Below are 16,229 nucleotides of genomic sequence, written 5' to 3' on the forward strand. Positions count from 1 at the left end.
GGACAGGCATTTCGGGGATGACGTACATGGGACAGGCATTTCGGGGATGACGTACATGGGACAGGCATATCGGGGATGACGTACATGGGACAGGCATATCGGGATGACGTACATGGGACAGGCATTTCGGGGATGACGTACATGGGACAGGCATTTCGGGGATGACGTACATGGGACAGGCATTTCGGGGATGACGTACATGGGACAGGCATTTCGGGGATGACGTACATGGGACAGGCATTTCGGGGATAGCTTAACCAACTAAGTTATCTGGCCAGGGCCAGGCATACTTCATTTTAATGTTTAGTTGTTGCTCTAGGTTTTATAACGTGTATCTTTAACGGAACACACTCTACCATCAAATGATATACTCCCACTTCACGTTAAATGTGAACACTTCTTACCTTTAACAGCATTGTACCCATCCTATTCCCTGCGTTTATCCTTTACACTAGGGTTGTCATACGTTTTACTTTTATATATGTTATAAAAACTTACAATATATTATGATTTTTGTTTTAAACAATTATCTTTTTGAAAGACAAAATTAGGGAAAACTTTATATTTACTCATATAGTTATCATTGTTTGCATTCTTCATCTCTTTGTCTAGATGCAAGCTATCATTTAATCCATTTTCCTTCCATCTAAAGATAACTCTTGTTAGTATGTCAGCTAGCGGGTCACAAATTCTCTGGTTTTATTTGTCTGAAAAGGTTTTTATTTCACTTGCATTTTCAAAGGATATTTTCTTGGATGCATATGATAACAGTTCTTTTCATTCAGTACTTTTAAAATGCTTCATTATCCCCTAGATTGTAGAGTTTGTGACAAGAAGTCTCCATTTTTTCTCTGTATATAATACTCTTGTGTCTTTTTCTTTTACTGCCTTCAGAGTTATCTCTTTAAACTAGTTTTTAGGAATTGGTTATGTCTTGGTATTTTGTGTATGTCTGTCCTGCTTTGGGTTTGTTGAGATTAATTAATCTGTTAGTTTATCATTTTATCAAATTTGGAAACTTTTGTTATGACTTTTCACAATACTTTTTACTCCTTTTAAAAATTCCTCCTTCTAGGATGTCAACTACACTTTATTAAACCTGCTTGGTGCTGCTCCACAGAGCAATGAATCATCTGACTGTTTTCAGTTCTCTTTCTCTGCTTCATTTTAAGATAGAACCTATTGCTGTATCTTCAAGTTCATTGGTCTGCTCTTTTGCACTATCCAGTCTGTTTTTAAATCCTTTTCAGTTTTGTTGTTGTTGTTTTTAAATTTCAGACACTGTTATTTTTCATCCCCTAAAGTTCTATTTGGTTCTTTTTTATATCTTCCATTTGTCTACTCATTAGGTTCATACTTTTCTTTAAACACATTTGTTAGTTATAATAGCTATTTTAACATCCTTGCCTGCTAGCTCCATCACCTCTGCCATTCCTAAACCTTGATTATGGATTACACAGGACCTGCTTCTTGACATTTCTAGAAATTTCTCCTTGTATGCTGAAAAATATCAATGTTACACTATGGTTATTGAGTGAGATCATTCTGTAAAGATTTGGGCTTTGTTTTGGTATGCAGTTATTTATAGATCCATTTGATCCCTCTGAGGATTTTTCTGTCTTTAATATATAACAAATCCACTTGGTTCTTCATTGAATGCCTTAGGTACTCCAAAGGACCCTTCATTCACTCTGTCCAGTCAGAGTTAAATATCTCCTGTATAAGTTCTGGAATATTGTGTGAAGTATTCCCTGATGTTCACTGCCTGGCCTTATGGAGTTTCAGTTCATGCATTCATGACCTGGTATTTAGCAGACTCAAGGGTGCCCCTATACAGATTACTGAAGTTCTTTTGTCTATATACGTCCTTTCTTTACAGAACCTGGCCATGCAACTTCTCGCTGCCTACCCCTTTCCGAAACCCAATTCTTGCCCCCTCAACAGAATGAGGCTTCCAGGCTCTCATGAGGTCCCTCTCCCTGCTCCTGTGGTACCACAGTTGCTTCCAGGAAGGAAGCCATAGTAGTTATAGAGCTTGTCTCCTTTATTTCTCCTCTATCTTTTTATGGTACAATATCTAAAAAGAGATGGTTTGTATATGTTAGCCCAGTTTACTAGCTGCTTGTAACAACAGGGTAAAGTCTCCTTATTACTCCATCATGGCCAGAGACAGAATTTCTAATCTTTCAAACAAAATTAAAGATGTATTTGAGCAGACCATATGAATTTAAAGAATAAAAAATTATAGATGGATCTATCTTTTTTATCCATTAACTACCTAAAAAGAAACAATAGGTATAGCAGTATGAAAAGGAGGCAAAAATGACGCCGGGGTTGACCAAAGGTCATGTGTGGCTGCCTCCCTGCGTCCAGCCTGTATGTCCTGCCACCACTGCCATCATACCCAAGAAAAAGGCCGAAGGGGAAGCTAAAGGAGATAAAGCAAAGATGAAGGACGAACCATGGAGAAAAATCTACCAGGTTACTGGCTAAACCTACTCCTCAAAAGCTAAAGCCCAAACCTAAAAAGGTCCCTGCAAAGAAGGGAGAGAAGGTACCCAAAGGGAAAAAGGGAAATACTGATGATGGCAATGATGGAAATAACCCTGCAGAAAATGGAGATGCCAAAACAGACCAGGCAGAGGAAGCTGAAGGTGCTGGAAATACCAACTGAAGTGGGTGCATTTTTTGATAACTGTGTATTTCTGGTGACTGTAAAGTTTGAAATATTTTTTATCAAGTTTTATAAAAAGGCAGAATTTTGTTTTACTTTTTTTTTAAGTTATGCTGTTGCAGAGATAACACTTCATTGTTGTTTTTTGGAGGAAGGACCTATAGTAGTAATAGAATGTCTTCAAAGCTGGACTGAGATGGGTAAAAAACACCTATCCCTTCTAGTTTTGAGACTTCTTGGTTCCTATGAGAAGGGACCTCTTGATGTTGACACACATTAGCCACCTTGGCACAACTACCTGGTGGGATGGGAAAACTAAAAATTGTTTTTATGTCTTTTTCTCCCTCTCCACTTTAACCATAGACTTTACCCTCTTAAGCCCAGAGACCTGTTGGGACCTGATCCAAAAAAAAAAACCCAGTTACCAGTATGTTGGGCAATCTGGACTTTCCAATGTCACTGTCCAGATGACGTCCCTCAAAAAAGCAGCAGTTCCTTTTTTAGACTGTGGATCTACAGACTGATAATTCTGCCATTTTCATTTCGTTTCCTGAAAGTCAGGGTCTGCTTGTGAAAAGCTGTTAAACAACATGCTTAACAGGAAATGTCAACCCTCACTTTACATTTTCCCTGTTCAGAGTATCAAATGAAGACTTCATTAGGTTTTATAGTAGCTTTCTGATTTTGGTAGTCCATGGAAGGAGGAAGTTTGAAAGCTGTTGTATACTGGTAACAATCGTCTGCCCATGTCCTGCCTGAAATACCATGATTATTTATGAAAAGTATCTTTAGTAAAGCTGGGTACAGTTTAAAAAAGAAACAATAGATATATCATATACTGGTTTTTTAACATTTCCCAAAAAGAAAAAGGGAACTAATACTTAAAACAACTTCAACAATGAATATTATCTTCATTATGATGAGGCTCAGAATTTAGTACCTTGCCAGGTGACATAAATATCAAGTGAAAAGGCTAAATAAATAAGATTCTAACTTAGCTAACAATAAAGACCATTTTTAGAAGTCTATACAACATTGTTTTCCATTATTTCTCACCACAGATATTACATGAGATTTAGTTTATCAAACTGAATTTATTAAAATATCCTGTGTTTTACTTAGCCAGGTTATTATTAACTGTCTTATCAATCAGAGTATCTGGTCAGTAAGGGTAAAAAAATTTACGACACTGAGTTGAGAATATTTCATATAAAGGTAAATGATACAATGTGATTGTTAGCCTATGTGACTTTTTGACAAACACATGTATATTTATTAACATTCAAAATTTGCATTTTAACATATTTTAGATGGTTTGTGGACCCTTACTTACGATTTATTCAAGCCAGTAAACTCCTATGGAAAACATGTATTTCCAATTTTACATAAATAGACATTATGTTCACCATGTAATGGTGGAGACCACTAGACTGTTCTTGTAAGGTCCATTAAAGTTTTATTCATAAGACACAGAGAAGGTTTTAGCATACAATAAGTATTCCACATAAGTGGGCAGTAAAATGGCTCCATAATTTTAATTTTCTAGAAGTATAATGACAGTGATATATTACATCAAGATGGCAGGCTGACCTTGCTGCCCAAACCCCTTACAATGACAGCTAAAAAAAGTAGCGATCTTATGTTTCCAATAAACATGGAGTAACAGAGACTGTATCTACCTTACCTGCATGAAAACAACTAAACACCAAACAAAGGGGCTCAAGATATTACACTAGAGGCAACAAAAGATAAGAAACAAAGGAGATCAACCCTACAATTGCCCCAGCTACTAACCACCTGAGTAAAGAGGCAAAAGAGAAGAACATAAAATACTCAGGGATAAATGTGACAAGAAATATGGAAGACTTATACAGTGAAAACTGCAAAACACTGACAAGAAAAACTGAATAAAACCTAAATAAACGGAGCAATGTACCAGGTTCACGCATCAGAAGACAGTATCTTAAGGTGTCAATTTCCCCCAAATTCATCTGGAGATTCACCATAATCCCAATAAAAATTCCAGAACTTTCTTGTAGAAATTGATAAACTCATTCTAAAAATTCCTATGGAAATGCAAAGACCCTGGAATAGCTAAAATACCCGTAAAAAAAAAAAAAAAGTTGGAAGACTTAAATCACCAGACTGCAAGACTTACTTGAAAGCTGGAGTTAAGTCAAGACAATGATATTGGCCTCAAAATATATAAACAGATCCCTGAAACAGAATGTAGGATCCAGAAATAGACATATCATAGTCAATTAACTCTTGGAAGAAAACTTCATTGAATTAAAATTTACATTACATAAAATCTACCATTTTAAATATTTTAAAGTGTGCAATTCAGTGGTTGTTAGTATATTCACAATATTGTGCAACCATCACCCCTATGTAATTATGGACTATTTCAATCAACACAGAAATAAACTTTGTCCCTTCCAATTCCTCTCAGTCCCTGCCAACCACTAATCTTTCTGTCTCTACATTTGCCTAATTTCAAAATTTAATATAAATGATATCATACATGACACCAACAGTTGGTTGTTTGAAAAGATGAACAAAAGAGACAAACCTTTAAAGCTTGGCTGATGAAGAAAAATAGAAAAAATATTCAACTTACTAAATTCAGGAATGAAGGCAGGAATATTATTACAAAGGGTCTTAGAGAAATAAAAGATTAAAAGACTACTATTTACAAATAAATGCCAACATAGTAGATAGCCTAAACTGACAAATTCTTAGAAACTACCAAAAGTTAGTCAAGAAGAAATAGAAGATCTGAATACCAGAGGGTATTCAAGTAAAAAGATGAAGTCAGTAATCAAAAACTTCCCCCAAAGAAGAGCCCAGGACCATATGGCTTCACTAGTTAATTCTACCAAATACTTATAGAATAATTAACTCCAAACTTCTCCAAAATATTGATACAATACTTACCAACTTATTTTATGAGGCCACCATTACCCTGATACCAAAACAAAGAAAACCGTAAGTATTCTTTATGAATGTGGACACAAAAATCTTGAACAAAATACAAGCAAACTGAATCCAGCTACATACTAAAGAACTTACATACTATGACCCAGTGGGATTTATCCCAGAAATACAAGGTCTGTTCAGAAAGTATCCAGCCACATACTGTGAAAAACAGACATTTATTTAAAAAGATACAAGATACAATAAAGACTGTACACAGGACAATGACGCCTCAGTCCCCTTCAAGGTAGGCACCTTGGGATTTCACACAGTTCTCTCAATCACTATGAACTGCCTCATCATATTTTCTTGAATCTCACTGATAATGTGAATCCCTTTCAAAGGTGATTTTAGTTTTGTGAAAAGCCAGAAGTCACAGGACACCAAATCTGGGCTGCAGGGGGACTGAGTCACCTGGGTAATTTAATGTTTCACCAAAAACCCCTGAACAAGATGTGATGCATGGGCAGGTGTGCTGTCATGATGAAGCTGCCAATCACCAGTTGCCCACCATGACTGTGGCCTTCTGAATCATGCAAATAGTACCTGCTGAGGAATGTTCAAGCTTAATGCCACATTTGCTCACTCAGTCATTTTGAATACAACAACCACACAGCACACACGTTCACTCAAAGGTGTCTACTGCCCCCCACTGACTAGTGCAGTGAAGCCATCATTGTTCACACATGCGCATTCCAGTCCACTCTCCCTTGCTGCCAGGTTACACCGATGTCCCACAATCATGGAACTCTTCTCGTTAAAGTAACAAGGGCTGGCCTTTTTCCAGACATACCTCATAGAAGGATTCATGATAGGGGCTAGTCATGCCAGACAGACCAATCATGTGATGAGAGAGCTGGGGCTCTGAGATCCATGATACCAGCCCCACCTTCATGGAAGGGAAAGGGACTAGGGATTGAGTTCAATCAAGTGGCCAAACTCCAGAAAAATACCCTTGCTATACCTAAGGTCAATGGAGTTTCCAGACTCGTGAATACACTGAGGTGCTGGGAGGGTGATACACCCTGATTCCATAGAAAGAGGGCACAAAAGCTCTACATTGGCCCCCTCCCAAATTTTGCCTTATATGTGTATCTCTTCATCTGGCTGGTTCTAAATTGTATCCTTTAAATAAAACCACAGTTGTAAATATAGCACTTTTCTGAGTTCTGTGAGTCGTTTCAGTAAATTATCAAACCTGAAGTGGGTCATGGGAACTTGCAGCTGGCGTCTGACTTGGGGGCTTAGTGGTCATTGTACTGTTAAACCTGTGGAATCTGATGCTAACTCCTGGGTGCTGGGTCAAAATTGAGATATTTACATTGCAAATAAAAATGACAAATAATTGACATCAATATAAATAATTGCTATAAATCAATAAAAACAGACAACCACAAAGAAAAATGGGGAAGGCTATTATAAAAAAGATGATTTACAGAAAGAAAAACTGAATAGTTGAAAAACATGAAAAAAGCTTCAACCTTATCATTGTTAATAAGAAAACTAATTCGCAACCATATTATCAAAAAACTTAAAAGTCTGACAATACCAAGTGTAGATTATCTAGATAAATGGAAGCCCTCATATACTGCTGGCAGTGTATAAATTGATAAACTATGAGCAAACTGGCTAAAACAAAACCTTACACACTTTTCAGCCCAGCAATTCCACCTTTAGGCAAAGCTGCTAGAAGGTTCATTGTAGCATTACTCTTAACAGCACAAAATATAAACCTAAAAATCCAAAATTAAAAGTATTTTCATGTAACAGGATACTTATACAACAGTTCCAAGCAATAAATAACTAAAATAACATGCACCAACAGGGATATATTCCAAAAACAGTGCTGACAAAGAAAATAAGGAAGATGTAGAGGAATGAGAACAGCATTATACCATTTACATATAAAATTTTAAAGACTATAAATCCATACCATGTATTGTTTATGGATACATAAATATATACTCTTAGTATAAAATTGTTCGTGGGAATAAACTCCAAAATTTAGGACAGTGGTTCCCTGCAGGAACGGAGGAAAGAGAATCAGGACAGGAGTAACACACAGAGGGCTCTAAACAAATCTGTGATTTTAATATTTTAAAAAGTAAAAACAAAAGCAAGGTTATTGACAGAAAAAGACATATCCTAAAAAAGCCCAGAGCTCTAGGGATTAAAAAATCATAGAAATCTTTCAGGAAAGAAAAGAAATTCACTTATAAAGGAACGAAAATCAGATTGACAGATTTCTCATCAGCAAGAGTGGATGCTAGCAGATAAAAGGGCAATATTGTCAAAGTTCTGGAGGGAAGTCATTCGAACACTGGAAAACTGTATTCAATCTAAACAGGCACTAAGAACAAGGGGAAGATAAATCTATTTTTGGACATGCAAGAACTCAGAAGTTCACCACCTACAAGTCCTGTTTGAAAAGAATATAATACAGCAAAAGAATTAATCTAAGAGGATAAATGTGGGAATCAGAACTGGTGGTATGCAAATAAGCTACTAAAACATAACGTTTAATTTAATTGTTGAGAAGCGTAAAAATAAATGAAGGACAATATAAAACTAAAATCCCAAGTAGTTAAAACATGGCAGGTTGGGTGTGGCACTGAGAGACACAGGCAGGCAGGGAGATTATTAAGATTCTTACATTGCTTTGGGTACATTACAGTTATTAAAGCAATTCATTGTGCTCTAGTACCAACCTTAGAGAATGGGCAAAAAAATTCCAATATTAATTTCCTTGTAGGTAGATTATTTACATTATTAATAATTCTAGCTGAGGAAATATAATTTCTTTAAGTGGTAACATTTTGTCTGTCAAGAAGATGGAACTATTCTTCCCTAATTAAATGGCCTGAGGTCAGACTTTAATTATAACTCAAGTAACATTACAGGTTTGAGTTACTATATAGTGCCTAATAGTATCTGTAACAGTTGGAGAAAGTCACTCTTAATATGGAATTCAACTCAAATATTTCTGCTGGAGAATCTTTCAAATTAATCAAGAATTACTTAGCAAGTATCAACTCACACAAACGACACACATTTACTTGCCTACTCCCCACCTATATAACGCTCTCAATCTGCACAATATATTTTACATATCTGTTTCTCAATTTAGAATGGCATTTCAATTTATTGGAAGTTCCATTTCTTTCTTTGTAGGAAAGAAGGAACATAAAGAATATCCAACAACTAGCAAATCTCTATCCAGAACACAGTAATCTCTAAAAGTACAACAAAATTTTTTTGCAAATGAAAATGACAGAATACCTCAGTTTAAAAAGCTTTACCTATGAAAGAATACAACAGAACACCAATGCCAAGATAGTTCAATAAAGTTAATTATCTTAAGTACATAAATAACATACCCTAAAAAAATTACCCTTAACAAAATGTTAAATATACATTTAATAAATGTATAGTAACTTAAAATAATTCACAAAACCAAAAAAGCTGTCAAATAAGATGTTACCATAATCTGTTTATTCAAAGTAAACTTTTAGTAAGTTATAAAATTAACACAGCTGGGTCTTCACATAGTGCTTGTATATGTTTATAGGAATTCTGAATTTTTTAAAAATAGAGAATCACACCTTTCCCCCATAAACCTCGGGTTTTTGTGGTAATTTCTTTCTACAATAAATGTAACTATTAACTACTGACTCTCTAAGCCAGCAACCTGGGAATCACACTAAAGTCTTTTTACTCACAGACCCTTCACATCAATCCATTCACTGTGTCCTTGTCAATTCTACCTACAAAACTTCAGGTCTAGCCTTTCTTCTCACTTCCCCCAGCCACTGCTCCAATTCCTATCTCACAATATTGTAACAACCTCTGGCTGATTTCCCTACCTGCAAGCTGACCACTCTGCTTTTCCAGCAACTCAAAACATTTTAGTTTCAGAAATAAACATTTGAGGTCACATCTGGTGGAGATGATATAAAATAACTCACAGAAACTAAACTGGGATTTTTTTTTGTTTGTTTAATTTTAAAAGGTAAATAAATAGCAGGGAAGTAATAATGACTTTTTCCTCAGATGTCTTGGGATCTATAAAAGAAAAACACTTTAAAACTGTATTTTGAGGATTCCTATAAAAAGTAAAAAACTTAGAAAACAGAGGTTAACATATACGGTTTGGCATGCAGTTAAGACATGGTATAACCACAGAATCCAAGAAAGGAATTGAAAGATTACACAAAGATTTTCCACCTTGGGCTTCTAAGGTACTATTATAATACCCAAGATAGAAAGGACCTGGGAAGAAACACCTGAGGAAGAAAGGGTGGGAGAAGGGGCAGGAGGAAGAAAAACAAGTGGAGGAAGGGAGATTCAGTAGTATGTACTATCTTTATAAGCAATATCCAATCTCTAGAAAGTAAAGGATGAAAAAAAGTAAAAAATACATCAAAGATTCATTCTCACTACTTTGAAATGTGACATTTATTCATTCAACTAACATTTGAGCACCTACAATATGCTGAGTACTATGCTAGGTTCAAAGTAAAGCAAGGCAAAATGAATTCTTTATGGAACTTACAGTCACTGACATGTTGCTTTCACTTAATTTAAGTACTTTTTTTAAACTTTAAAGAAAATACTTCAAGGCATTTATACCTCAATCTAATTTTCTCACATAGTCTAAAGTTCCTCAATCACAAATCTTTTAGAAACCTAATGTCTTAAGTTAACAATTGCCTATACACTCCAGAAGGTTACACACTTCTATGCCTTTCCCCATGCTGTTCTCTACCTGGAATGCTTTTCCATCCTTAATCAACTTTTCAAATTTCCATAACTGTAATGATGCTATGATATGCCCTGGAAAAAGTTAGGTACTTGCTCTTTAATATTCCCAAAGCAGTTATACTTCTATATAATTGTTTGTGTAACTAGGTTCATGCAAACATGGCCATGTAAACACGATACAAAATATATGCTGTCTACAAGAGACACACTTAGAATCAAAGACACAAAGGAGGTTAAAAGGATGGAAAAAGATAGGTTTTTTTCATCCTTGAAAAGCAGTAACCAAAAGACAGCTCGAGTAGCTATGCTAGCACTGAGACAAAATAGACTTTAAGACAAAATTTGAAGTAAAGTACCAGGACAAACACGTGAGAAAAGACATTCCTGGCTACACATCAGAATTGCTGAGGTCCCCTCCTCCCCCCTCAGCACTTGGTGCCAACTGCCTGTGTTCCTCTTTCCTCTACTGCTGCTCCCCTTCCTTAGTCAGCCAAAGCCATGGATTTTGGAGACCTGAAAAGTACACCAGCCTCCAGATGCTCAACAACTATGTGGCGGACAAGAGCTAAATCGAGGGGTATGTGCCATCACAAGCAGATGTGGCAGTATTTGAAGCTGTCTATGGCCCAACACCTGCTGACTGGCATCATCCCCCACATTGGTATAATCTTCACATCAAGTCTTATGAAAAGGAACAGGTCAGCTTGCCAGGAGTGAAGAAAACTTTGGGTAAGTATGGCCCTGCCAGTGTGGAAGACACCACTGGAAGTTGAGCTACAGAGAGTAAAGAAAGATGTTGACATTGATCTCTTTGTATCTGATGAGGAAGAGGAAAGCAAAGAAGCCAGGAGGCTAAGAGAAGAATGCCTTAAACAGTGTGAGTCAAAGAAAGCCAAAAAACATGCACTTGTTGCCAAGTCTTCCATCTTATTACATGTGAAACCTTGGGAAGACAAGTAGGATATGCAAAATTGGAGGAGTTTGTTGGGAGCATTCAAGCTTGGTCTGCGGCTCTTCTGATCTGATTCCAGTGGGGTAGGAATCAAAAAACTTCAAATACAGTGTGCAGTTCAAGACAACAAAGCTCAAACAGATATGAGCGGATCACTGCTTTTTAAGGACTCTGTGCAGTCTATGGATGTGGCTGCTTTCGGCAAGATTTAAAATCCATCATGGACCACTGCCCTTAAATAAAAGCCTGAAAGAAAGAGGGATGACCCATGCCAGGGCTCCAGTCTCCAAATATTCTGCTTTTATGGAGTGTGATAAGGCTCAGGCATCAGTATTTTTCAAAAGGACCCCCTAAGGTGATTCTAATAACCAGAAATAGTTAATTAAATCACTTGGTTATAATAAAGGTTGAAAACCACTGAGCACAAGGAAAAAACAAAACCACTTCTTAGGGTAAATGGAAGTCTTAACAATAGAGGAATGAACCCTGGAGGCTTCTGATGACACATTCCACAAAACTTTACAACTATAGGAGATACAGAGTCTTATTCTGAAAGATTCAAGAACAGAATTATTTCCAAGTCTAAGCAATGATCAACAGGTAAAGATTCATATTCAAGGCACTCACATGTACCTATGAACTTGCATTTCTATACTTTTAATATACACACATCTCAGTATCCCATTATAGTAGTGTACCTTTTATAATAATGCTCATACTAATACAATTAGAACTTTTTAAAGTAAGAAAGCATGAATGAGTAGAAAAGACTCAGAAGCCAGGGTTCAAGTCACTGCTCAGTGTTCAGACCAAGGCCATGGAACTAAGGATCACATTACAATCATAAGGAGATAACAGCTGAGGGGACAGTACAGTGGTTAAGACCAGGGTTCTCAAAACCGATTCACCCAGTTTTAAATTCCCACTATAAACTATCTTTGTAGTATCAATTTTTTGCTCCAATTCTTTAATGTTGTATAACTTTAGGCAAGTTGCTTTACCTCTAAGACTCAGTTTCTTTATAAAGTAAAAATAGTAACAGTAATAGCGTAGTTTTGAGAATTAAATAATCTCGGTAAAAAGACTTTAGTATAGAGTCTGGCTCAACAATAAGCTCTAACCACATTATTACTAAAAGTATTTAACCTATAATACTATGGCAAAGAATTATATCCTCAAAAGCCCCTCAGTTTTGCATTTTTATAACTTATTTTTGTTTCTATCAAAGATGGGAATGGAAGAAATAAAACTGACAAGATAATTAAGGTTGAAAAGGAAGGCCCAAAATAGGGGAAAATAGGAAAGAAAAAGCATAAGACATAGTCGTCATGGTGAATCAAGCCAGATAAGCACAGAAGTAGGCTATAAAATAAAAAGACCATGAGATTTAAAAAAAAAAAAAAAATGACAAGGATAAACCAGTTGATCACTCAAAATTTATGGAACAAAAAACCCTCTAAGCCCAGGCTGGTGTGGCTCAGTTGGTTGGGTGTTGTCCTACAAACCAAAAGGTCGCCAGTTCGATTCCAGGCAAGGCACATGCTGGGGTTGCAGGCCAGGGCCCCAGTAGGTGGCCCAAGAAAGGCAACCACACATTGATGTTTCTCTCCCTTTCTTTGTCCCATCCTTCTCTTCTAAAAATAATTTTTTTTTTTTTAAATAAAGCTTGGCAAGGTTTTAATGGTAAGATAAATTAAGCTCCATTATATTTCTGATTAGACAAAGTCCTTTAAAGTGTTACAGTCTTGCTATATCCATCCTCCAAACACCAAAAGCAAGTTACAATTTGGAGTAACTCATTCTAATCTTTTTCTTAAAACGCTTTCAACATTGAAACACTGAGGAAATGGCAATTATATATATTTACAGAGCAAATTGAAGATGCAAAGTAAATTCCCTGAGATTCGCACCATTCCAGTGCCAAAGCTTCCTAAACAACACTGCACTTTCCTTATAAAACAGTGATTGATGTTCAAAGCATGTAACACCAGTGACATATAAATAAGCTATTGTCTAGTATGTTCTCTCCAACCCTCTGTTCCATAACCTAAGTAAATCTTTTAAGTCCTGCCTTCAATTAACACATCCTTTGCTGTCTGAGTACACGGCACAACCACTCAACCAATCTTAACTTCACCAATACCCAGGGACTCTATCTCCAAGTCAGATCTTGCATGAGACTCTGAGGCCAGTATAACAGTAGTTATTACATTTCTTACCCTACTGCCAATCACCATCTCAAGTGGCACCCCATGCCAGCCTTGCCTTATGACAATTAGGCAGTAGAAGCCATGGCTATCCTTGAATGAAAGAAATTAGTTCAATGTAATGTCATCACCCTATTAACAGAAAAGGTTTTAGACTCACCTCACCTAGAAGAGGAGTAAGAGTAACAGTTCTTTGTATGTAAAACTGCATAAATATTAAGGAAATTACTGCTCAATTATTTTCACTCACAGGACACTTTAGGCACTTAATTTGTATATTCTGGTTCTAAAAGTGTTCTCGAACACAAAGTTAATCATTTGATAAACATTTCTTCACCAGAGCAGAAATCAGTAATTTTTTTTCCTATGGTAAAAGGCCAGATAGTAAATACTTTAGGTTTAACAGGTTAAACCCACAAGTTCTTTGTCACAATCACTCAACTCTGCCACTTTAATGTAAAAGCAACACCAGACAATATGTAAACAAATTAACATGACTGTATCAACAAAATTTTATTCACAAAAAAAGGCCATGGGTCAGATTTAGTCCACAGGCTATAACTTGCCCACTCCTGCAGTTAAGACTATCACAGAATCAGCTTTCACTTCCAATTACATGCATTCATTTTAAATACAATATTATTTTTAATGAAATGGGATACAATATGTTAATTCAAAGGCTAGCACTAACCAACATGTCAATTACTTCCAATCATCAATAGAGTGTCATTCTCTTATGTTGGGCAAATCTTATTTAAAAGTTTACTTTGTAAGATTTAATTCTACAATCAAGTTTTAGAACAGAGCACAGTCCTTTAATTGGGGTGGGAAGGACTATTCATCTCATAAACATTTGTCCCTGCCCTCAGGGAGTTTATAGTCTCATAGGCTAGACAGTAAGTATAAAAAGTGTTATGTACACTATGATATTAAAACCTACATTGGGCACGACATAAGGGGTGAGGAAGCAGAGCTGGCTCATTTAACTTGAGAGACAGAAGCAGCACAGAAAAACATACACAGAGCACTTCACGCTTAAGGAGCAGATTAACATTGGATAGGAATACAATGAGCAGGCAAGGAAAGGAAGACAGGGAGAGAACTCAGGTAGGAGGATGAGGAAAAGGCATAAAGATGTGGAACAACCTTTCATTTTTTTTCAGAGATCTGCAAGCAGTTCCTCATGACTAAAACAGCACCAATGGCAATAGAAAAGTGAGTCTGAATAAAAAAGAGGATAACGAGCCCTAGCTGGTGTGGCTCAGTGGATCAGGGTCACCGGTTCGATTCCCAGTGTAGGGCACATGCCTGGGTTGCAGGCCAGGTCCCCCGTAGGGGGTGCATGAGATGCAACCACACATTGATGTTTCCCTCTCTTCCTCCCTTCCCTCTTTAAAAATAAATAAATAAAATCTTTTTTTTTTTTTTTTAAAGGATAATGAGACTCAACACTCCCAACAAAGTAGAAAGTATGTGTAAGGTTAAAGTCTAGGATGGCTTCTTAGTTACTGATTTAGGTGAGTTGGTGGATTGCTGTAATATTCATTATAAAAGGTAATTCAGAATTAAAAGTAAATAAAAGCAGCAACCCAATTTTCCTTCTATAAGGCCTCTTAGAAGACTACTTAAAAAAATTTTTTTTATTCTCACCTGAGGACATTTTTTCATTGCTTTTATAGAAAGAGGAAGGGAGAGAGAAAAATAGATGTGAAAGAGAAACATTAATTGGTTGGCTCCCATTAGGTGGCGGGACCAGGGATCAAACCCAGAACCTAGGCATAGCCCTGTCCGGGAATCAAACCCTCAACCTTCCCAGTGTACAGGACGACTTTCCAACCAACTGAGCCACACCAGCCATGGCTAAAAAACTACTGTTATTTCTTCTGAGAGGTAGTAGTCACATAGCATTATTTTCAAAATTTGTATATATTACAAAGGGATTACGACAGTAAGTCTAGTTAACATACACCATCACACACAATTAAAATTTTTTTCTTATGAGAACTTAAGATCTACTCTCTTACCAACTTTTTTCTTTTCATCTTTTTTTTAGGAATTTAAAGTGGAAAAGGGTTTATTGGCAAAGAAGTAACACAGAGTGGCTACTCCACAGACAGAGCAGACCTCCCAACAACTTTTAAACATACAATGAAGCATTATTAACTATAGTCACCCTATTGTAGGTTATATCCCCATGATTTATTTTTTAACTTGTTTGTACATTATGATCACCTCCATTTCACTTCTTGGTAGAAGACTACTTTCAATTTTCTGTGTGTGGGATTACCAAAGAAATGATTAGTATAGAAAATAAAAAGTGGTAAGAATATTAAGAAAAACCAAAGAAAAAATTAATACCATTAAGCCTACATTCCAGAAAATGATTGTGTACAAATACAGGGGCGAAAAGCACACAGATGGACTACAAAACTAAATAAATTATAAAACGATACAAAGCTAAACAAATTATAAAGCAAAGTTCACTGACATATATACCATTACAAAGTACACATTATACTTGCTCATATGAGAAGTAAAAAAAAAAACAAACAAAACCCTCATTGCTTCATTGTCTATCTTTGCTGCTAAACTGTGAGATCCGCAAAGGCAAGGATCTTACCTATTTTGTTCATTAATGAATCCACAGAACATAAGCATG

The 16,229-nt window shown here is 36.3% G+C and overlaps 1 protein-coding gene and 2 pseudogenes across 2 annotated transcripts in view; 2 read left to right on the forward strand and 1 right to left on the reverse strand.

Moving 5' to 3' along the window:
• Positions 1-16,229, reverse strand: part of RSF1 (remodeling and spacing factor 1) — a 112,781-nt gene that overhangs the window by 89,979 nt on the left and 6,573 nt on the right. The window lies entirely within an intron of this gene.
• On the forward strand, positions 2,323-2,674 carry LOC129072664 (non-histone chromosomal protein HMG-17-like; annotated as a pseudogene).
• LOC129072776 (elongation factor 1-beta-like) lies at positions 10,910-11,575 on the forward strand (annotated as a pseudogene).

The sequence above is a fragment of the Pteronotus mesoamericanus genome, unplaced genomic scaffold (genome assembly GCF_021234165.1).
Source record: "Pteronotus mesoamericanus isolate MK-2021 breed Mesoamerican mustached bat unplaced genomic scaffold, CSHL_Meso_final contig_33, whole genome shotgun sequence".
In the NCBI taxonomy this organism is placed as follows: Eukaryota; Metazoa; Chordata; class Mammalia; order Chiroptera; family Mormoopidae; genus Pteronotus; species Pteronotus mesoamericanus.